Here is a 22,852-nt window from a genome sequence, read left to right as displayed (position 1 = left end):
GCGAATGTCGGAACCTGTAATATACAGAGTGTTTCAAAAGGTTATGCAAACATTTTAGGGAGTTGTAGGGGGTGATTTGAGAAGTATGCCTGTTTTATTCCCATTTTCCTACGTTAAGTTAAAAGAGCTCCAGAGAGCTTCAAAGTGTGGCCTACTAGCCCCTGGAAGTAGGCTGCAACACGCGCAAAACCAAGCAGCAGGGAAGGTTTGGCTTCGTGTGATAGGTAAAAGAGGACTTTGTAAACAAATCAATGTAACCCGCGTTAACTTAAACAGTATTTAAAGTCCGTGCTGATTAATTGGTTTTGCGCTTGTTGCAGCCTACTTCCATGGGCTAGTAGGCCACACTTTGAAGCTCTCTGGCGCTATTTTACCTCAACGTAGGAAAATGGGGAAAAAACAGGCATACTTCTCAACTCACCCCCTACAATGATATTTTGAAACCCTGTTTATAACTTCAGGGTAAGCAATTTAACATTCATTATACCAAGAACCAGCCAGACTGGTTTAAACCACCGAAATCCATGACTAAAACCATAATAATATAATATTTTGCATTTTTTATTCCAAAACGAAACTAAAATTAACCTTCCCTTTTTGTCGTCTGCTACGTCGTCTTACGAAGTAATGAGGGCTAGATATAAGCAATTGGGGAATCTTCAAATTAATTTTGCACGTGAAAAAACGCCGCCATGTTAGGGTGTAAAAGCAAGTAAATAAGCCTGCTATCCCTCACAATGTAAAGGTAATGTCACGCGCAAAAACGTAATTTTGAAATAGGCCAATTTGAGCACTTTTTATTAGTGGATTGAACCGGTTTAAGGCACCAGTTGGCTTTCCAGCCCTGACCATAATATTGTCTATAAAAACGTTACTGTTAATAAGTGTTTCTGTAAAATACGGGAGGTCACGTGTAAATGTTTTCTACGTCACTAGCTACAGTTATTGAAGATAGAGAGCACGCGCTCGAGTCCATAAAGATTTTAGTATTTGAGTCCACGTGCGAAACGCGCGTGCCAATAAAGTACTAAAAAGCTTAAAGGCCCAGTATTTCTTCTGCCTGTTTTCCTTTAAGTTTTCTTCCCGCCGCGCCAATATCCTGGTGGTAGGCCAACGTGTTCTGCGGTTGGCCTACCACCAGGATATTTGCGCGGCGGGAAGAAAACTTAAAGGAAAACAGGCAGAAGAAATACTGGGCCTTTAAGCTCGTGTCGAGGATAAAAACATTTTTATACTTTTAATTTTTTATTGTTTTATTTTATGGAAACACCTATTGGCGTATAAAAAATATTTTTATTATTTGGCAGTTTATTTGAATCATTGCTAACGTCAAAAATATATTTTTAGATAATATGATAAAAGTGACACTTTGAAATACCAACGCATTCAATTGAAACAAAAAATTTATCCACAGGCAATAACAGAAAAACTATAGTTACTAATACCATAAGTCTTTAATGTTGTTCCATAAGTTTGTCACTTTGGAGAATATTTTACTGAGAGCTAGTAACGAAGTGACGTCATCACAAGAAGAAAATCTCCCCCTAGCGAGGCGTTGTCAAAGGCTGCGTGTGAAGCGTTAGCAAGCGGACGCAAAACGGTGACGAAGCCCTGAATGCAGTCTGTCTCGTCATAAGCCTATCCTAAGCTCCCCATAAGCAAAGATGCTCATGTGGCAATAGGACGATGCAATGCTTTAAGTAACAATGTATATCTACAATTCGCATCAATAAATTAAATTATAATAATATAAAAAAAAGGTCTGGAAATCTCCGCCACGAGCCCTTAGCACCGTAGCCAAGGCTTATCACAATTTTATCGCTTTAAAACCTAAAATTAACACTTTGCAAAATTATTTATCAGAAATAAGAGTTGTGTTTCTGAAGGTATTTATTTTTCAAAGGTGAGATATAGACGCGTTTTGTGTGGCATTAATCAACCCGAGCGTGGCTGCTCTACCAAGTAAGAGAATATTTTAGATGTAGACATTTTGAAAAAGAAGATGGCGCTACTGCCCTATCGTCGTACGTCAATTTTCTTCTCTCCAGGACAACGCCGTTAACATGGGCCCCTATGATAGACCTTATGATAGGCTTATGGATTTGTGAATAGCTCTCAGTAAAACTTTTGCGTGTGAAGAATAGGAAGTGTCACACTTATGTAACAATATTATACACTTATGGTAAAACCATTAAATTTGAAAAATTATCACCCCAGAATAGAGCTCGGAATTGTTTATTCATTATCCACAAATTTTCCGATTTATTTAAAAAACTTTGGTAAAAATAATATCATTTTAACTTATTTAATTATGTTTTTTACGCAACCAAGCATTTATTTGAATAAAAGTGGCACTTATTTAAATAATTGTTTGTTTTATTTAAATAATAGGCTTATTCACTTTCGATTATTTAAACATTTTTCAATTTTTATTCAACTATTGGTTATTTAAATAAATATTATTTAAATATCGCCGAACTTATTTTATTCCTGGATAAAAATTAATCGAAATCCGAGCACTACCCCAGAATTGTATATTTTTATTTAATTACTAAAGGATGAGCTATCGATATAGACCGCTGATATCACAGTGCCTTAAAACCCTTTCCACCGTGGCAATGACGCTCCCGCCTTCGTACATGTATTGCGGGGAAAAAGACGATCAGGCTCTATCATTAGAGAAAGAAGAAATGAAAAATGAAACAGATAGAGAGGGAGTACATCACACGGGACTAAATATATTTCCACCGCACGTGCTTTTTTCCATTCGGGCCGCTCCTCGTCGCCAGCGTCCCTAGCGGCCATTAGGGGTATTTTCCGTCGTTATGGCAACCATTTAAGATCGCGAATTAATCACAAACTCGGCGAGCGTGACGCCCAGTGGATAAGCTTTCCTCGCTGTCCGTTCGCCGCCACTCCGGAGCGCGCACCTTTGACGCGTAGAAGACGGGGGGCGTTGAGGTTCGGGAGGCGCGCTCGAGGGAAAGACGCGAACGATATTGACCCAACCGCGGTCCTCTTACAACGGCGCGTTAAAAAAATAGTTAGGGCTATTCGAGTGGACGCGCTGACCTCTCGACGCACGGACGATTAGCCGTTGAAATGGCCAGCGGCTACTGATTTATGATAAAATACAATCGTACTAGAGCTTGCCACAAAGGCGTCGGCAGACACCGGTACACGACGCCATCTAGTTTTGGACTTGACGACGAAAAAATAAATGTTCGAAGATCAACAATGTGGCCTTATTCCTAAGGTTTCTTATTGCTTATCCTAGCGAGCCAGAAAATCTCTACCCTGACCAGGAAAACGGATCGTTAACCTACGAAAATAGGCCTAAAAGGTTAAAGATGTCGGCTAGAGAAATAACTACAGGTGGCGCTCTTTTCTATTAAGACGGGAAAAGAAATTGACTGGAAGTTGGCTTCTGTCTTTTAAGGGTTAGCTAAACTGGTCTTGGCACGAATTGTTAAAATAAAACCGTTTTTTTTTTTCAAAAACAAATAAATTAATTAAATGAACATAAGCATTATTTAATATGGTCCCAAAACCTTTTTACAAATAACTAATAGCTAAACGAGCGTAGTTAAAGTTAATTAACGGCTCTTTCATACTGTCAAGATTTACCCTTAAATTAGTTTGACCGTACGAATACAAATCGTTAAACTTGACGACCAGTCAAAAAGGTTGAATGGTATAATTTAAAGGCTTAGTTTTTTCCTTAAAAATAACTGATGCTTTATTAAGAATCCACGAAGTTTTTTAAATAAATTGGCTTATTTAAAGGGTTTTTTATGAATCCCTTTACAGATGGCGCTAGTAGGTATGCCCTCCTGTGAATTATCTTCTCCCTGAACATTGGTGTAGGGCGTGTGGAACACTTCTACAGGAGTTTTGATCTATTTTAAATTTTCATTGCCAGTTAATTTAATTACGCGAAATAAATAATAATAAAGTGGAAAGAAGTGTTACAAAAATAGCAAAATCGTACTAAATTATTCTTTTTTAAACCTCGTTTTTGGGTCGAAGGTCACGAAAGAGCCAGGGACATTTATTTACTTCACGGTTTTTATCTTTTTTTTGGTTTGTTGTCGAGAAAAGTGTTAAAACCTATTTATTAAAAGAGTAATTAGGTGTTAATACCAAAAAAAACCCTCGCTTAATGGCTATTTAAAACCCGCGCGTTTTCAGCCGAGCAGCACTATCTAAAAATAATATTAATGAAAGTAACAAAACAAGATCGCGGCTCCGCGAATGGACCTGGTTCACACCACTCATTTGGTTAATACTTACAAGGAGACATCCCGAAGTGTAACCCACCGATTTGGTTCAAACTCGGTGGAGTGGTAGACCTTCATGTAACTTGAAAAATCCTAAAGGGAATTTATTCAATGGGCAACCGTTTTGCCATGGCAACCAAAAATGTTTTTGATAACACAAAATATTACATTGAAAATAACATGGCATTTTGACCTCAAATTGATCAAAAGTTGATCAATTTTGATGTTTTTTTTTTAATTTTTATCTATTTGTTCTATTTTGGGCAATTTCGAAATTTTGAAATTTGTTAAAATTTTTCAGAATCCCATGTTATTTTCAATGGGAAAATTTCAATTTTTGGTTGTCAAAAACCTTTTTCGTTGCCATGGCAAAACGGTTGCCCATTGAATAAATTCCCTTTAGGACTTTTCAAGTTAAATGAAGTTGTACCAATTCCCCGAGTTTGAACAAAATCGGTGGGTTACACTTCGGGATGTCTCCTTGTTAGTGTTGTTGATTTTCCGGAAAAATAAAATTTGGAAAATATTCCGGAGACTTTTCCGCAAATCGGAAAATAAAAAATTAAAACATAAATTATTACTTTTAAGGGTTTTTAATGTTTTTAACTTTTTTTAGATATTAAATGTCTAATATCAGTAAACATACTACAAAACATTAATAGTGTTACATTGTTAATCAGATTAAAGCTAGTGTCGAGGTTTAGTTTTACTTTTAGATTCGAAAAAATCAGGCAAAAATGCCGCTTTATTTAAATTTGCAAACAATATTAGACTAATTATGAAATGAAATTTTTTTTTATTATTTTCGGAAAAATACGGAAATTTTGGTGCAGTGGTGTACTTTCATTCTTCCAAACTATTGAGAACAATTTTTCAACTGATGATCCCTACAATTTATCAATATAACGTTTCGCCAGTAGTAAATGAACCGAAGTTATCGAAATAGCGCTCAGAATCGGAGGGCGTTTTCCTTATGAAAATTATGAGAAAATCGTGTCAAATAAAAGCTAATTTCCATTCCCGTCTTTTGACGCGATAAATTGCACTTGGGAAGTATGGGTATAGCTATTTCTATGTATAAAAAATGGTTTCATAAAAACAAAAACTTTTTTTTCGGCCTAGGAGCGTGCAAAATTTAAAATTCGAGGTCAAAATGTAACTTAAGGAAAACGCCAACATGGGGAGTATAGCAATCTGATAACTTCGGTTCATTTATTTCTGGTTTCGCGCGATAAATCAAAAATTGACCGACGTAGCACGCTTCTTCCAAACTTGTAAACTCTCGCCAAGGATAAAGACAAAGTAAACAAAGTATGCAAATCTTTCGGGTGCGTTCGAAGGATGCGATAAATCTGGAGATACATTCCATCAAATATAGGCGGCCTTCATGAGTGAAACCAAAACTTTTATTAATTACGGCCTCATCACTCAGAACTTTCCCCTGTGGGCAACTGTTGGCGAGTACCCAGCCCGATATCTGTGGTCAAAAATAAAATAAATTGCGGTGCCTTATAATGGATGAGGTTTCAAGAGATAAAAGCACTGTTATTTAAGTTGTTGAATAGTTAAACGAGGGGCAGGTCACTTCCTTGATTAACGACGCACCCCTCATAAGATTAAATCCGATATAATCGTGATTATTTGGATGAAATTCAATTTAATCACGATTAAGTTGATTAAATTACGTTTAATCATGATTAGAATGTTTAAATCTGATTTAATCATGATTAAATCTGATTAAAATGAGTAAATCTGTTTAAAATGATTAAACCCTGATTAAAAAAATTATATTGTGATTAGTATGATTAAATCGTACTTTAGTTTTGATTTTAATGATAAATTCTCGATTCGACCGATTATATTGATTAAATCGTGATTAAATTGATTAAATCTAATTAAAAGGCTTAAATCTAATTAAAATGATTAGATCATGATTAGAATGATTAAATCTCGTTTAAATGATTAAATCCTGATTAAAAAGATTAGATCATGATTAGAATGATTAAATCTCGTTTAAATCGTGATTAGATTTTCTAATCTTGATTAGATTTTTAATCTTGATTACCCTGATTAAATCAGGATTACCCTGATTAAATCAGGATTACCCTGATTTAATCATTTTACTATGATTAAGACGCACCCAAAATGGAAGTGACCTGCTCCGCCCCATAAACTATTCGCTTGTCCCGGAGTATTAGGGCTACTCTTTTTACTCCTTTTGAAAATTAGGTTTAAGGAGAAAAAATTGGATTTTTTCGCCTGCTAGCCAGAATTTATCTGCTAAAATGACCACAGGCAGCCATTTTGAAAAAACTGTTTTTACCCCAACTCGAACAGAATCGGAGTAAAATGACGTCATAGCGTTACTCTTTTTACCCTACTCCGAAATCCAACAACAAGCGATAAGAAACCACCTAATTTCCTTGGAGTACAATAAAAAAACGTTCATTTTAAATTTGCGTTACGTACTGTTTTTCTGAACAACGACTTCATTTGTATAGAGTGATTAGCACTTTCGCAGCAAGAATATCCGGGTTCGATCCCAGCTTGTGGCACTGGGTGAAAACTCGGAACCACTCCTTCTGCGTTGAGTCGGCAATTTTTCTCCCCACTGGTTAAGGGGGGTACGGTAATAGTGAGTGTAAGGAGCTGTTGGCTCGCGTGGCATGAAGGGCTCGCCACCACCCTCCTTCGCACTGTAACCCGGCCATCTGTTTAAAGGCATTATCAGTCGCTAGATGACTTGGGCATAAGGTGGTGCCTTGGGTATTAGCCTAGCTGATTATTATTACTATTGAAATGAATTTCTATAGGTAGAATTCAATGTTCCGCAATTTAAAGTGTACGGGCAAAACTCAAAACAATTCGAATAAAATTTCAGGATATGACTGATAGATTACTACGTACTGCCTAAGTAATTTTACCCGCGTCACAAGCGACTATGTAAAAAGGTTATCAATTCAAATTAAAACTCCGAATTTAATTATAATTAAAGTACTACGTTGAGATGACAAAACCAATCAAACGAATTTTTTAATTTAAATATATTTACATATTTTTGTGGCCTAGAGAGCTTTTTGTAATGTAACTATACGGCCACGACAAAAGCCATCATTCCAATACTTACAACAAAATCAAGCGAGGCACCGACTGAAAAACGCCACCTTGTTAATAACTGGACGACTCATTTAGCATCTAGCGAGAATAATGAAAAGCTTCGGGCGTGTTTGTTTTTGTCGCTAGAGGCGTTAGGGAGTACGACACCCTTTGAAGACGCTGCTAATGGGAACTTAAACCTTCGGGTTCCAAGCAAAACCATCGGAGCTCCTGCGCTTAAGGGGGAAGAATACAGTAAAAGCCTCTTTTTCGTTCAAGCTGAACGTTTCTGTTTTAACAATTACATAATTGAAGTAGATTTTTCTTATTAGGCTGAACCTTCCGCTAGTGCTTAAAATAATTTTGATAATTATAATATTATAAAGGGTAGTTTGGGCGCTTGCCCAGCTTGTTTAGCTCCGAGTTAAAACGTAATAACTTAATTACTTTTAAATTTAAAATTGTCAAAATTATTTTAAGCACTAAACAAGAGGCTGTTCTACACTTAAATATTAATTTTATAAGTTAAAATACAAAATTAAAATAGTTCAGCTTGAAATAGCGCGAAAGTAGACAATGGCCACTGTAGTCTTCCCCCTTAACAAATATTAGGACCTAGCGGTTTGGATCAGAAATTTATCTTTAATTTTTATATCTATATCCGAAAATTATTTGAGTAAAAACTTATATTTTGCATATTAAATCGTTTTATAACCACGAGTAATATCCATAAATAAACAGTTAACCGAATTTTTTATGATTAATCGAAATTTTAACGGTTTATTTTATCTGTTCCGCCGAACTCTAGAAGAACTATTAACGAAAAAAAAAATCGGGGCTAGTGATTTTCGAGACTGCGAGAACACGAACGGCTCAAGAGTGTGACTAAAACAGCAACAGTTTCCCAATTTTCATTGACGAAAAATCATCTCACAACCCAATCAAAAGTTAAACGATATGATTGGAACACTTTTCTCTTTAATAACATATTTTAATATAGGATTAATCAAATTAGCCACGAGAAACGTCTTTTGATAGTCGAGATATCGAGAAATTTGAATATAAAGAGTTTAGTTTGTTAAATAGCGCGCGCTTCCAACTAATCGACTGAAACTTAGTGGTAAATAAATAATTATGTAAATAGTTTGTTCGAAATAGTAAAATAGGTTTTGCTATATATATTTTGAAATGAAGTTTTGAATCAATTCGCAGCCTTAAGAGTTGATATTGTAACAAAAAGTTTTATATATATATTTTCATTTATAATTAAGACAAAAACGCTTAAAATAATTCGCTAATAACTTTCAAAATACTCCGAAAAGTGCCTAAACTAAAGTGGGTCTATTGAAAACCAGCAAATATTTTTTAAGTGTTAGTTTTGCCAAGGTATGGGCAAATACGACGCGAAACAAATTGCAAACGTCGCGATGCCGACTACTACTTGAAGCCAAAAAATGGTTTTAAGTTTAACGAGCATTTAAAAAATTGTCGCTCACCGTCACGTCGTTTTTGTCCTAGTGGAAACTAGCCCTAATATTTTTTCAGTCTTCCAGAAATCGTAAATCCATCTTTTCCAGCTGCCATCATTGCAGCTTTCTTAGTAATTTTAACTTTTAAAATAGCCATTTTCATCCTTGAATATTCGATAAATATGTATTCATTTAAAGGGAAACTTGGATTTCGAGCTATATTTCGTCACCATGGTGATGATTTTTTGGTATCCATGAAACAACCTATTTCCGTTAGGTGTCATTCGTAACACATATCTAAAATTGTTTTCCTACGTCATAATCGAAGCTATTGTTAAGCCAGGTCCACACTTACACCTAAAATCGCTTCGTTTTAGATAACTAGTTTTCAAAACAAGAGTAAGAAATCGCTTAGTGTTGGTTCGCGAAGCAACTCGTCCAAGTTGGTTCGATTAGAATGGCTTCGAAAACGACAAGGCGGGAAGTCAAATTGCTCGTATTTTCAAAAATAACGGGAATAAAATTCTAAATAATTATGTCCAATAATATTAAACATGATTAACTAATTGTTTTGGGATACAATTTAGTATTTTGAAAATATTGGTAATAATTTGAAATGACAATCGTCGGCGGTCAAAAGTGGCATTCAAACCGACCTAAACTGGGTTTTAAACTCTAGTGTGACCCCGTTTTGACCGCCGACGATAATTCTAGGCTCACACGTCGTCGCCGTTAAAACAAAACCACGTATTTTTTCGGTGGCCTTTTTGAGAAAAATGGATTTTCAGAATTTTGCAGGGACTTGTGAAATCGCGTGTTAGGTTTTTACATGTGAGTTAATTTTATAGTTAAATAATTTCGTTTCAATATTGAATTTATGAGGATTTTAATTTAAAAATATTTTGCTAAAGGGGAATTTTTAGAGATACGTGGTTTTGCGTCATGAAATGAGATAGCAGCTGAAAATAAGCGAGATACGTGCTTTTGCGTTGTGAATATCAAAGATACGTTTAAATGTTTTCTCGATTTAAAAAAAGAAATCCAATTTCAACCTATTAATGTTTTTAATGTTAAATACGTAAATTAGGGTGTAGAATCTAAATGTGTCAATTTTTACAAAACCACGTATCTCAAGTCACGTGGTTTTGTTTTAACGGTGACGACGTGCGAAATCGCTTCACCCTGGTTTGCTTATAGCCAAGGCTTAACGCCATTTCAAATTATGACCAAAATTTTGAAAATACTAAAATGTATCCCAAAACAGTTAGTTAATCATGTTTACAGTAATATTATTTGACAATATTCAGAATTTAATTCCTATTAGTTTTGAAAATCCGAGCAATTTTAGTTCCCCGCCTGGTCGTTTTCAAAGCGATTCTAAGCGAACCGACTTGGACCAACACGAAGCGATTTCTCGCGCTGGTTTTGAAAACTAGTTATCTAAAGCGATTTTAGGAGTAAGATCGCTTCGTTTTTAGTTTGTCGCAATTGTTGGGGTAATATACCCTTCAACAATCGGTTCGCGATTTCATAACCCCGTAGACGGTAAATACCAGATGACGTAATCCGGATCCCATGAAATCGGGAACCGTTGCTTCTTGTTTTATCAGGCCCCATCCGGGGCATGAGTTCAGTCGGGGAGAGTCCCGGCGCGTGACAAATGAGATGTCAAATCGTATCAGGCCTTGGCTCGCGAAGACTGCCACGATTAAAGAGCGAATTATCTCGGACTAACACGCGGTGGGACATTCTAAAGCAATGAGATTTAGCCGAGATATTTCCGGAGTCGTCGGGGATACCTCGTCAGGGCTACCTAGGCTTCGGGCGAGTGTGAAGTTTGCGCGCGAGAGCTTTCGGTTCGGCGTGTAAGGCTTTTAGCAAAATCCGACGTCACCCATCGCCCGCGAGCCTAAATGGAGATCTCTAATTTGCGTAAACAAAGTTTCGCTTCGCCAACTTCGACAGCGAAACTTTGGTTATTTAATGGATGTATCCCGATTTCAACTTGAGCAAATGGAATCCATTTTCGGATTGAAAAGAATGAAAAACAAAGCCTCGTAAAGGGGATCAGGACTTATCCGGTGCCGCCGTCGAGTACGTAATCACGTTCACACTAGAGCCTAAAACCCAGTTTAGGTCGGTTTGAATGCCAGTTCACACTTGCGAAATCGCTTCACCCCAGTTCGCTTAAAGCCAAGGCTTAACGTCATTTCAAATTAAGACTAGAATTTAGAAAATACTAAAATGTATCCCAAAACAATTAGTTAATCATGTTTACTATACAAACAGTAATATTATTGGACATTATTTAGAATTTGATTCCCATTATTTTGGAAAATACGAGCAATTTGACTTCCCCGCTTGGTCGTTTTGAAAGCTATTCTAAGCGAGCGGACTTGGACGAGTTGCTTCCCGAACCAACACGAAGCGATTTCTCACGTTGGTTTCGAAAACTAGTTATCTAAACGAAGCGATTTAAGGGGTAAGTGTGAACGTGGCTATAGTTTACGCTATAGAGAATCGCTTCAAAGGGAATTCGTGATTTTGAAACTCGGCAAAAGTTCCCTTACCAAAATGGGAGTCTTACTTTAGTCGGCAATTAGTCTCAATGTAGGATCAAGGATTTTTAAGTATTATGTAAGCATAAAAAACTGTGACTAGAATTGTGGGTCCTAAATAAAATCTATTTTAGTCTCAATAAAAGAGTTTTATTATTATATATTTAAATAAAACTCATTTTAGTCTCAGTTAGGAAGACTCATTTCTGGAGACTTGAAAGAAGCTTTATTGAGAGTTGATTATGAGTTACAATAATATATTAAAATAAGAGTTATTTAAGACTTCACTTTAGTCTCATATGGGGAGACTAATTTCGGGGGACTTGAAAGAGGCTTATTTGAGAGTTGATTATGGGTTACAATATTAGATAAAAATAAGAGTCATTTAAGACTTCACTTTAGTCTCATATTTGAAGACTCATATTTGGGGACTTGAAAGAGACTTAATTGAGAGTTTACTATGGTTTATAATTTTAGATAAAAACTAGAGTCATTTAAGACTTCACTTAAGTCTCATATGGGGAGATTCATTTCTGAGGACTTGAAAGATACATAATTGAGAGTTGCTTAGCCTTAGAGGTAACAATTTGAAGTTAAACTAAAAGTAATCGTAAATTTCATGTTAAACTTTCGACTGGATCCTATTATCTAGCTATTTTGGTAGTGTTATCTAAAATGAGTTTCCCTCACGTGCCGCGCAATTGATATAAATATTTGTACATTAGTCCAAACAATACACCAAATATTTCATATGATCTACTGTACTATACTTTTAAATTATACTTTTAAAATTATATTGTAGTAAAGTCCAAACAATGGAACTCATCATGAGTTCAACTATAATGACCCCTTAAGATGAATATTAAACGGGTAATGGATTTGCAACTTGAATCTTGAAGCAGAAAGCTTGGTTACAAAATGGTCATACGGGATTGGCTGGCTATATTTGGTTATGCTAAACTTACATGAAACCCTCACATACTTAAAATTAATTTTTTTTTAATAAAATAAGAGTTTAAAATTTTTAAGTCTATTTACTAAATAATATACTTGAAATTCTTCAAATAGGATATTTCATTTCAAGTAAAATTAATTCTAAGTATGAGTGTGTAAAACAACTGAACATCTGAGCTGGGTCAAAAATAGCCTAGCATCTAGCACCATCCTTGAAGTCTGGAGATTTTAAAACTTGCAATCCAGCATGGCAGCTGAAAAAAGTAGTCATTTTTGATTCAGTATTTGAGTAGCCAGATAAAATTAGATATTTAGAATATAATTTTTTCTAAAGGACTCCTGAGCGTAAAAACTACCTGCTATATAGCGATAGCCATGCAAAAATTGGTGAAGAATTTCGCTATAGATTGCAGTGGACTGCTCACATACAGACCACCCTGGATGTATATTAGTTTTACTGATATCGGCAGATTTCCAACTACAGCTAGAGTTCCTTTACTAAAATCGTGACTGTCACTGTCTCTTTTAAACTTAAAAAAGGTTCTATTTAAAGCGGTTACAGTTCCAAATGCAGCCTCAAATCAGATTTAATCCATACTTATTCTGATACTAATGAGAGTCTTAATTACGGTTTCAAAAATCTTGTAAAATCAAGTTTTAAATGAGTATGCAAGAATAAACACATTTAAGACTAGATTTAGACTCAAAACAAGTATGAAATAAGTAATAAATAAGGATCGATGTATTTGGAACTGTGGCTTTAAGACTTGATTTAGACTCAAAACAAGTATGAAATAAGTAATCAATAACTGTGGCAGCTTAAATTAAGTCTTAAATGTGTTTATTCTTGCATACTTATTTAAAACTTGATTTTACAAGATTTTTGCAACGTAATTAAGACTCATTTTCTCAGAATAAGTATGAATTAAATCTGATTTGAGGCTGTATTTGGAACTGTGGCCGCTTTAAATAAAACTTTTTTAAGTTTAAAAGTGACAGTCACGATTTTGGTAAGGGTTGTTCAGGTAGCTTTTATCATACGATTCTTTTGAAATTAATTTATAATTAGGCCTGTATTATTTATAAACACCCCTTCAGGATCGGATTAAGACCTTTAGAAGACCTAAGCTATTCAAAATTTAGTGCCTTAATATATATCTGACCCTGATTTACCGTACACCGTGCCGTAACTAAGCTCTCTAGAGAGCACACACGCTTTTCACGAGAAACATTTTTTGACGGAATCTTTTGGCGCCCTTATTTTTCGGGGGCTGACCTTCGAAACTAATTTCGGGGTCCCTAACGCGTCTTATCATAAGGACCATTTTCTTGCCGGAATTGTTTTTGGGGGCCTACCCGGGAAACTCGTTTTGGGGTCCCTAACGCGTCTTATCATAAGGACCATTTTTTGCCGGAATTGTTTTTGGGGGCCTACCCGGGAAACTCGTTTTGGGGTCCCTAACGCGTCTTATCATAAGGACCATTTTCTTGCCGGAATTGTTTTTGGGGGCCTACCCGGGAAACTCGTTTTGGGGTCCCTAACGCGTCTTATCATAAGGACCATTTTCTTGCCGGAATTGTTTTTGGGGGCCTACCCGGGAAACTCGTTTTGGGGTCCCTAACGCGTCTTATCATAAGGACCATTTTCTTGCCGGAATTGTTTTTGGGGGCCTACCCGGGAAACTCGTTTTGGGGTCCCTAACGCGTCTTATCATAAGGACCATTTTTTGCCGGAATTGTTTTTGGGGGCCTACCCGGGAAACTCGTTTTGGGGTCCCTAACGCGTCTTATCATAAGGACCATTTTCTTGCCGGAATTGTTTTTGGGGGCCTACCCGGGAAACTCGTTTTGGGGTCCCTAACGCGTCTTATCATAAGGACCATTTTCTTGCCGGAATTGTTTTTGGGGGCCTACCCGGGAAACTCGTTTTGGGGTCCCTAACGCGTCTTATCATAAGGACCATTTTCTTGCCGGAATTGTTTTTGGGGGCCTACCCGGGAAACTCGTTTTGGGGTCCCTAACGCGTCTTATCATAAGGACCATTTTCTTGCCGGAATTGTTTTTGGGGGCCTACCCGGGAAACTCGTTTTGGGGTCCCTAACGCGTCTTATCATAAGGACCATTTTCTTGCCGGAATTGTTTTTGGGGGCCTACCCGGGAAACTCGTTTTGGGGTCCCTAACGCGTCTTATCATAAGGACCATTTTCTTGCCGGAATTGTTTTTAGGGGCCTACCCGGGAAACTCGTTTTGGGGTCCCTAACGCGTCTTATCATAAGGACCATTTTCTTGCCGGAATTGTTTTTGGGGGCCTACCCGGGAAACTCGTTTTGGGGTCCCTAACGCGTCTTATCATAAGGACCATTTTTTGCCGGAATTGTTTTTGGGGGCCTACCCGGGAAACTCGTTTTGGGGTCCCTAACGCGTCTTATCATAAGGACCATTTTCTTGCCGGAATTGTTTTTGGGGGCCTACCCGGGAAACTCGTTTTGGGGTCCCTAACGCGTCTTATCATAAGGACCATTTTCTTGCCGGAATTGTTTTTGGGGGCCTACCCGGGAAACTCGTTTTGGGGTCCCTAACGCGTCTTATCATAAGGACCATTTTCTTGCCGGAATTGTTTTTAGGGGCCTACCCGGGAAACTCGTTTTGGGGTCCCTAACGCGTCTTATCATAAGGACCATTTTCTTGCCGGAATTGTTTTTGGGGGCCTACCCGGGAAACTCGTTTTGGGGTCCCTAACGCGTCTTATCATAAGGACCATTTTTTGCCGGAATTGTTTTTGGGGGCCTACCCGGGAAACTCGTTTTGGGGTCCCTAACGCGTCTTATCATAAGGACCATTTTCTTGCCGGAATTGTTTTTGGGGGCCTACCCGGGAAACTCGTTTTGGGGTCCCTAACGCGTCTTATCATAAGGACCATTTTCTTGCCGGAATTGTTTTTGGGGGCCTACCCGGGAAACTCGTTCTTGTGATGACGTCACTCCATTACTAGCTCACAGTAAAATATTCCCCAAAGTGACCAACTTATGCAACAATATTATAGACTTATGGTACTTCTTATTACGAGGACCATTTTTCTGGAATCTTTTGAACGATCCTTATTTTTGGCGGGCCCTTGTTTTCCCCATTAGCTGATAAAAGTGTACTCTTTTTACTCTAAAACGTTTTATTCACCTGTTCGGGGGATGAGATTTACTCTACCCTTTTAACTCTTCGCTTGCTCCGAAGTAGTAGGGTTACTCTTTTTACTCCTCCGCCGCCAAGGCGAAAGTAAAGAGAGTAAACTGATTAAATCGTTGGCTTATCCAGAATTTATTTGCTAAAATGGCCACCCTAGCTCAACTATTCATCACTGAATTATTGGATTTAAATGACGACATAGGGCTACACTTCTTCGCCTACTCCGAAATGCCAGAACAAGCGAAAAGATACCACCCACTGTTTCGCACCATACCGTCCATTAAATCTGGAATTGGAACGTGCGGTGCCTCTTTGCCCTGACCCTGGCTACTGTAGTGGAAACGGTTAACGCGCATTTCTTTAAAGAAGTACAATTTACGAGAAAGCGAAATTCGTTTCCAGAATTTTAATTAAAAAGAGGAGCAGTTCGAAATGCGAAGAACAGCGGACTGACTATTTCCTATTCCGTCCATTAATCTGGCAAAGCTGTCAGCCCTGCTAGGATAGCGTTGACAGAGAAGGAACCTTTCTTAACGATGACCGGGGTGCATTATTAGAGATCTAGCCCTCAGTTGGGATCATTTAACTCGGAAACCGGGTCAAAACATCTTCGGGGAGTTTCTAATGTCAGACGAGAGATGATACTTTCCCCCGATTATTTTATTCCCAAAGTTGGCTTCTTATCTGTTACTTTACAGGGGCCAGTAGGCCAAAAATGACCCCTTCGGCCGTTTGTCATGGACGCGCACCGTTGAACTTGGAGTACTTAGTTAAGTCTCGGTTAGGCGGACAACGCAAATATTTAAGCGTCCCTTCCTGGTGTTCGTATGAAGCCCAGAGCTCTCCCCATAAGAGGCGAGAATGTTCCAAACTGTACTTAGGCACGACCAAGTGCTTCGGAATTCGTCGGAGCGCGAGGAACAAGGGGTAATTAGACATGAAAATACGCAGTCGTCTGTTTACAACTCGTTAGATATATGGATAGAGAGAATTACACGTTGGAAATATATGTACGTACGAAATTATTTTCTAATATACTAAACAGCTCGAGATTTAATAGTAGATAATAGGTGGTTTCTTTTCGCTTGTTCCGGGATTTCGGAGTAGGGTAAGAAGAGTAACGCTAGGACGTCATTTTACTCCGATTCTGTGCTGGCGAATAGTTGGAGTCGGAGTAAAAACGTTTTTCCAAAATGGCTGCCTGTGGCCATTTTAGCTGATAAATTCTGGCTTGCAGACGACCAAATCCGATTTCTTATCTTTAAACCTCCTTTTCAGACGGAGTAAAAAGAGTAGCCCTAATACTCCGGAACAATTTTATGGGGCGGAGTAATTCTGATCCCCGGAACAGGCGAATAAAACGTTTTAGGTTAAAAAGAGTACACTTTTAGTCCGAGAACAGGCGAAAAGAAACCACCTAATAAGTCGTTTAAACGCGGATTAAGAATGTCCTAGTTTGAAATGTTACGAAACGTTAAACTAGAATATAAAAATAACACGTTCTTCGTGGATTCTTCAACAATCACTTTGACAATCTTGACAATGGCACTAATACCGCCGAAACTAGTCGAATTTTTATAAATGTTTTAATCATGTAATAAAGTGAAAATATTTAACTTGCGCAATAATTCGTGTCTTATTTTTAATATTTTATAATTATTTTTGAGGCTGCGTCAAGAACTGCCTATAGGACAGACTGAAAATTATACTTCAAATTTAGGTTCTTAAAGCAGCCTGTCGGGACAATTCGATTCGATTAAAGTTGCACTAACCAATTTAGTAGTGAAAGCCAACTATTCGAAGGCTAAATATACGAGTGTTTTCGTACGTTCTCAGTAGCCTATATCGGTTCCTACATAGTGGTTAATGTTGCGTGTGAACCTCAAGCCTTCGAGGGTCTTTGTAGGGTTTAATTTAATTTAAAACGGCTTAAGATTTGCGGCCCAGCCACCGACTGCGCCAAATGGATTTCCAAAAGAAAATAGAATACAAATTCTTCCGAAACTATAATTAAAAATACAGGGTGTTTCAAAAGGTTATGCAAAAATTTGAAGGAGTTGTAGGGGATGAGTTGAGAAGTATGCCTGTTTTTCCCCCATTTTCCTACGATGAGTTAAAAGAGGGCCAGAGAGCTTCAAAGTGTGTCCTACTTACGTCGTTAGAGGTCGGTAACGGTTAATCATTATCAATGTTTAAATTGATTTTTTTCGGGAAAAAAATGTAAACAAAGAAATTTACCGGTTAATATTTCGGAAAATGATTAAAAAACATGTATTATTAGTAATATTTGAGCTTTTTATCGAAAAAAACGTCGTTTTTCCGAATAATTTTACAAATTTATCAAAGAATTAATCGGATAATACAGAAATATAAATTACTCGATCAAAACGTTTTACGAATAATTTTGAGAGCTTTATCTATTGAATAAAAGTTAACCATCCCCGACCTCTAAATCGACCTACCAAATCGAGGTAACCATCGTAAAAAGGTAAACTTAAACAGTATTTAAAGTCCCTGCTGCTTGGTTATGCGCTTGTTGTAGCCTACTTCCAGGGGCTAGTAGGCCGCACTTTGAAGCTCTCTGGCCCTCTTTTAACTCATCGTAGGAAAATGGGAAAAAAACAGGCATACTTCTCAACTCACCCCCTACAACTACTTAAAATATTGCATAACCTTTTGAAACACCCTGTATATCAGCCAATATTCAACGGCCCAAAGCGTATCGCGAAAGTTCCAGAGAATACAAATAGCCTACTTTATTAAAAAAATATCCATCCATCAATTAAAATTCCAAGAGAAAACGAAGAAACGATAGCCCGAGATTTTGGGCAGAAAAAGAATGAAAAATGTCTCTATTGGGAAAAAGACAAAATACTAAGGATGTAAACTGGGGAACGAGATAAAGATGACGGCGGAGAAGCGTCAGATTTGAAAGAGAAACGGCAAGCTAAAGTTCGGAAAAATTCAAGTCTCTTTTGACGGCTAATCGAAATTTACAAAATGGATCACCCTAGTGGTCGACCCCGGAGAATCGGGATAAACCTCAAAATATGATCTCGACAATCAATCGGGGATGGCTCCGGAGCCCCCCGCTTGTGCCAGGGGGTGTTTGTAACACGGCGGATTACGTCACTATCTTTTGGGAAGTTTTAAGTAAAAAAAGGGCTTTTAGAAGGCGTACTGACAAGGACACCATCTTTAATGGGGAAGGGGCTGGGCAACTTCGCAGCGTCACCGAGGGCGCCACCCAGCGGAGGCTTACGAATATCGAGGGGGGCCAAAGATGGGTAGTTTCGGTCGAACGTGGCGCGAACTATTGGGGCTAATGGACGTCGTGTATTTTGCCGACTTTTTCTTTTTCAGTGAGGGTGATTACATCTCGAAGAAAGATGAAAGCAAAGTGACGTCCAACACATCCCTCTCGCCCTCGCCGTTAAAAGATTTCTAATCCACCCGAATTTTAGCCTGATTAAATGTTTTCAGACTATAAGTTCTAAGACTTGGATGTTTTTATATTTTGTGTGTCGGTGATTTATCGGATACGTTAGAGCGGTTGGGTAAACATCAATTTAAGCTCTAGCCTTGCCCGCCTATTAAAATTGTATCAGGGGTGGGGAAGGGGTATATTTGAGAGGAAATTAATTGCTAGGTTCGTATTTTTATATCTTATAGGATTTTTCCTATAACGGAGACTTCTTAGTTCTTGTATTTTGGACTTGAGTTCTTGTATTTTGGACTTGAGTTCTTGTATTTTGGACTTGAGGTCTTGTATTTTGGATTTGAGTTCATGTATTTTGGACTTGAGTTCTTGTATTTTGGATTTGAGTTCTTGTATTTTGGATTTGAGTTCTTGTATTTTGGACTTGAGTTCTTGTATTTTGGGCTTGAGTTCTTGTATTTTGGACTTGATAGAACCGTGAAATCTTTGCCAAGTTAGGTTTCCAAAGGAGTTTGAAATACCAAAATATTGAACTTTTCGATGGCCTGTTGAAAAACCATGAATTTCCCAAGTCCAGTTTTTTTCAGTTTATAAGGTTATTTGGAAACCTAGCTTTGTATAAATAGACGAAACACTATATTTCAGCTATTGAGGTCAACCTAGTTAGTTTATCTGTCTTTATTGGCAGAATGATTACCAGGCGCATTTGATCTGAAATTGCCAGGCGTATTTGATCTGAAATTGGAAAATAAATCCGAGTTTTAATAATAGTTAACTTTACGTGCCGATTGAATAGTTTCTCATAATTTCACCAAAAAAAACTTCAGTTTTCACGATGAAAGCATTTCAATTTCAAAGTATAATCCTCGCCATATTTATCTGGAAGTTACACACAGCGTCAAGTTCGCTCGCGGTGTATCCTCGGGGCTCTAACGAGTAGACTACCCGAGGTGATTATCACCGATTTTGTTGAAACGAGGTGGGTATGTAGACCTTATGGTAACATGAAATTTCACCAAGGGAAAAATTGCAATGAGCATTAGTTTTGCCATGGCAACCGAAAATGTTTTTGAAAACACAGTATGTATATTTTATCATTGAAAATAACATGGGAATTTGAGCACTTCTAAAAACATTTAAAATTTCAAAACCAAAAAAAAAAATAGATCAAAATTGAAAAATAAAATGAATTTTATGATATTTTGATGAATTTTGGTCAATATGATCAAAATATGTAAAAATTTATCAATTGTTATTTTCAATGGGAAAATATACATACTGTGTTGTCAAAAACATTTTCGGTTGCCATGGCAAAACTAATGCCCATTGCAACTTTTCCCTTGGTGAAATCTCATGTTACCATAAGGTCTACATACCCACCTAGTTTCAACAAAATCGGTGATAATCACCTCGGGTAGTCTCCTCGGAACCTCGTTGTGGCTAATCGAAAAGCGAGATGGTCTCACCTAAAAGCATTTTCATTTTTCAATAGGCTTTCGCCCGAAACCCTTTCCCTCAAACGGTGACGGCTAACGATATTTGGAGAGATCCTCCGATGAGCGTCAACATTTCGGCGGGGGAGTAAAGAGTTCAATCGCCGAGGTCACTGGTCAGTTTGGTTCCAAAGCGGGAAAAGAGGGTGAAATCTACGGTTCCGACGAGATGATCGCCGGCCCTCGTTCCATTTCTAAATCACCAGTAATCTCGGAGATGCAATCGCGCTTTTTTTCTTCCGCTCATCCCTTTCACCATCGGCAACGCCATCTTTCGCTCATTTCGGGCAGAAATCGTCGGGGCGTTAACGACTTCCGATGACAAGAACGGAATTCTGCTATCATTTCCCGTTAGAGCCCCGCCAGATTGGGGGGGGGGGGGGCACCAAAAGTACAGCCAGAAAGTGCTAGCTCCCCCTACCGACCGTTGCGGGGTTCCATACAAAATGGGCGCGCTGAAAAAAGAAGGACTTTTCTCGTTGAACGTCACATCCAGCGGCGCGCGCCTCCCTTTTGTCATTACATTTTGGGACCTTTGGACTCGCGCCGAATAAAAAAGAATTGTTCGCTCGCTCGCGCGGAATGTCCCCCCCCCCCCCTGGCCTTTTCATTCCCGCGATCGTCGCTAGAAGGCGCAATCAAGTTGTCACCGACCGTTCTCACCCCTTCCCCCCACACACACACACCCTGCCACCCACTAACATTTATAAATGATCTTATACGGAGAAAAACAGCGACTTGAAGAATTCGAGGAATTAAGATAAAAAAAAGGATTCCTGACTGTCTTTGTCTCTCCTATAGCTAGATTGTTGTTTTACGCCAAAAATAAATCTTAATTTATTTTCGATTAAATACCAGGTGCTGGCCAAGGTAAATAAACTTTATAGAAAAGTTTATTACGAAGTGTTGGTTGTCTAGGGCAACACACTAAGTGTTAGAGGTAGCCAGGAGGTAGGGTTTTCTTATCTTTGAAAGGGTGTTGTTACTTGTCTGTTTAGTTGTCAACGGCTAAAGGAAAAAAAACACAGATAAGTTTCTGAACATTGATAAATAGGGCGAGTGGTGGTTTTACGCAATCGAGTCGGGTTTCGAGTATTAATAAACTTTTCATTCTGTAGTCTAGTCGGATAATATTTTGATCGAGTCGGGTTGTCGAGTATTCGATTATTTCCAAACTTATCTTGTTCGAGTAGTCAAGTAGTCAGAAAAACCCGTTCGGGTACTCGATTACTCGAGTAGTTAGAAAAAATCGTTCGAGTACTTGATTAATCGACGAGTTATATTCGGTATAGTTGAGTAATTAAGAAAAAATTACACTAGTTACTAGTTACTACTTAAATGGATGTTAGGTAACAACTAACAAGTTAAAAAATATAAAAATAATTAACAAACCGCTAAACTAAAGAACCTTATTCAGACACTCACGGCAGAGATAATTCAGAGCCCAAAACCAAAACTAAAACACTTAAATACGAATCCAGCCAGCCAATCACTCAAGGTAATTTTACAGGTGGGTTATTCAAGTATTCGAGTACCCGATTAAGGCAAATTTTTGATACTCTATAATCGACGAGTATTTAAAATTTTCTTATTCGAGTTCGAGTTCTAGTATCTGACCTCTAAAATTGTCGGGTACTCGACGCTGATCAGCCCTATTGGCAAAGCTAAACAAAGCGAGCACTTAATTAATAAAGATAAATATTTAAAGGATGTATTATTAAGTTCATTAAAACTATATATTTAAATTAACGCGGTTTTATAAAATTGACTGACAACGAATAAAAACGAATAAATTTTCGATAAAAACGGTCATAAAAAAGTGTAAAGCATTTTTTTCCTATGGTCGTAAGTCGGTAAAACACTCCATTAGTTTGACAAAGGTATAAAGGCACTTCAAACTCTACATTAAGTCTATTTCAATAAAATCGAGTCAGATAAAAACTTGTAAAACACGCGGTTACGCGATTTAAAAAATAATATGGCGAATGAAATTGAAAGGTTTGTGAATTTGAAGGAGAGATTTCACTCCGGCGACAAAATTGGAGCTCCTCTGACTCCCTTATAATGGGCTATTCCGCTTAAAATCTCTAAAAGATCTGAAATAGGATGGAGGGGGGGGGGCTCAATTTTATTTAAATTACAATGAAGAGGATTTCGTCCACCATCCGCGACAGCAGCGCTCCACGCGGGAACAGGAAAAAGTCCTCCGATCCCATTGAAAAGAAGTTTCGGTTCAGAGAGAGAGAATCTCTACTTCGGCGATGGCTGGCGGAAGGGCTGCCGACGAATCATTCGTTGCGTATCTTTATCCCTTATATAAAGGGCGAAAACGTCATTGTCGACCACAAAAAAACCCTTCAACTTCTCCAAAGAAACAAGCTT

The 22,852-nt window shown here is 37.9% G+C and overlaps 1 protein-coding gene across 1 annotated transcript in view; it reads left to right on the top strand.

Moving 5' to 3' along the window:
• LOC149948120 (Kv channel-interacting protein 4-like) overlaps positions 1 to 22,852 on the top strand; it is a 70,946-nt gene that overhangs the window by 164 nt on the left and 47,930 nt on the right. The gene's annotated exons all lie outside the window — the stretch shown is intronic.

Source organism: Leiobunum rupestre, chromosome 4 (genome assembly GCF_980474605.1).
Source record: "Leiobunum rupestre chromosome 4, qqLeiRupe1.1.hap1, whole genome shotgun sequence".
Lineage (NCBI taxonomy): Eukaryota > Metazoa > Arthropoda > Arachnida > Opiliones > Sclerosomatidae > Leiobunum > Leiobunum rupestre.
The sequence above is the reverse complement of the archived record's forward strand: the minus strand, read 5'-3'. Positions and strand labels throughout refer to the sequence as shown.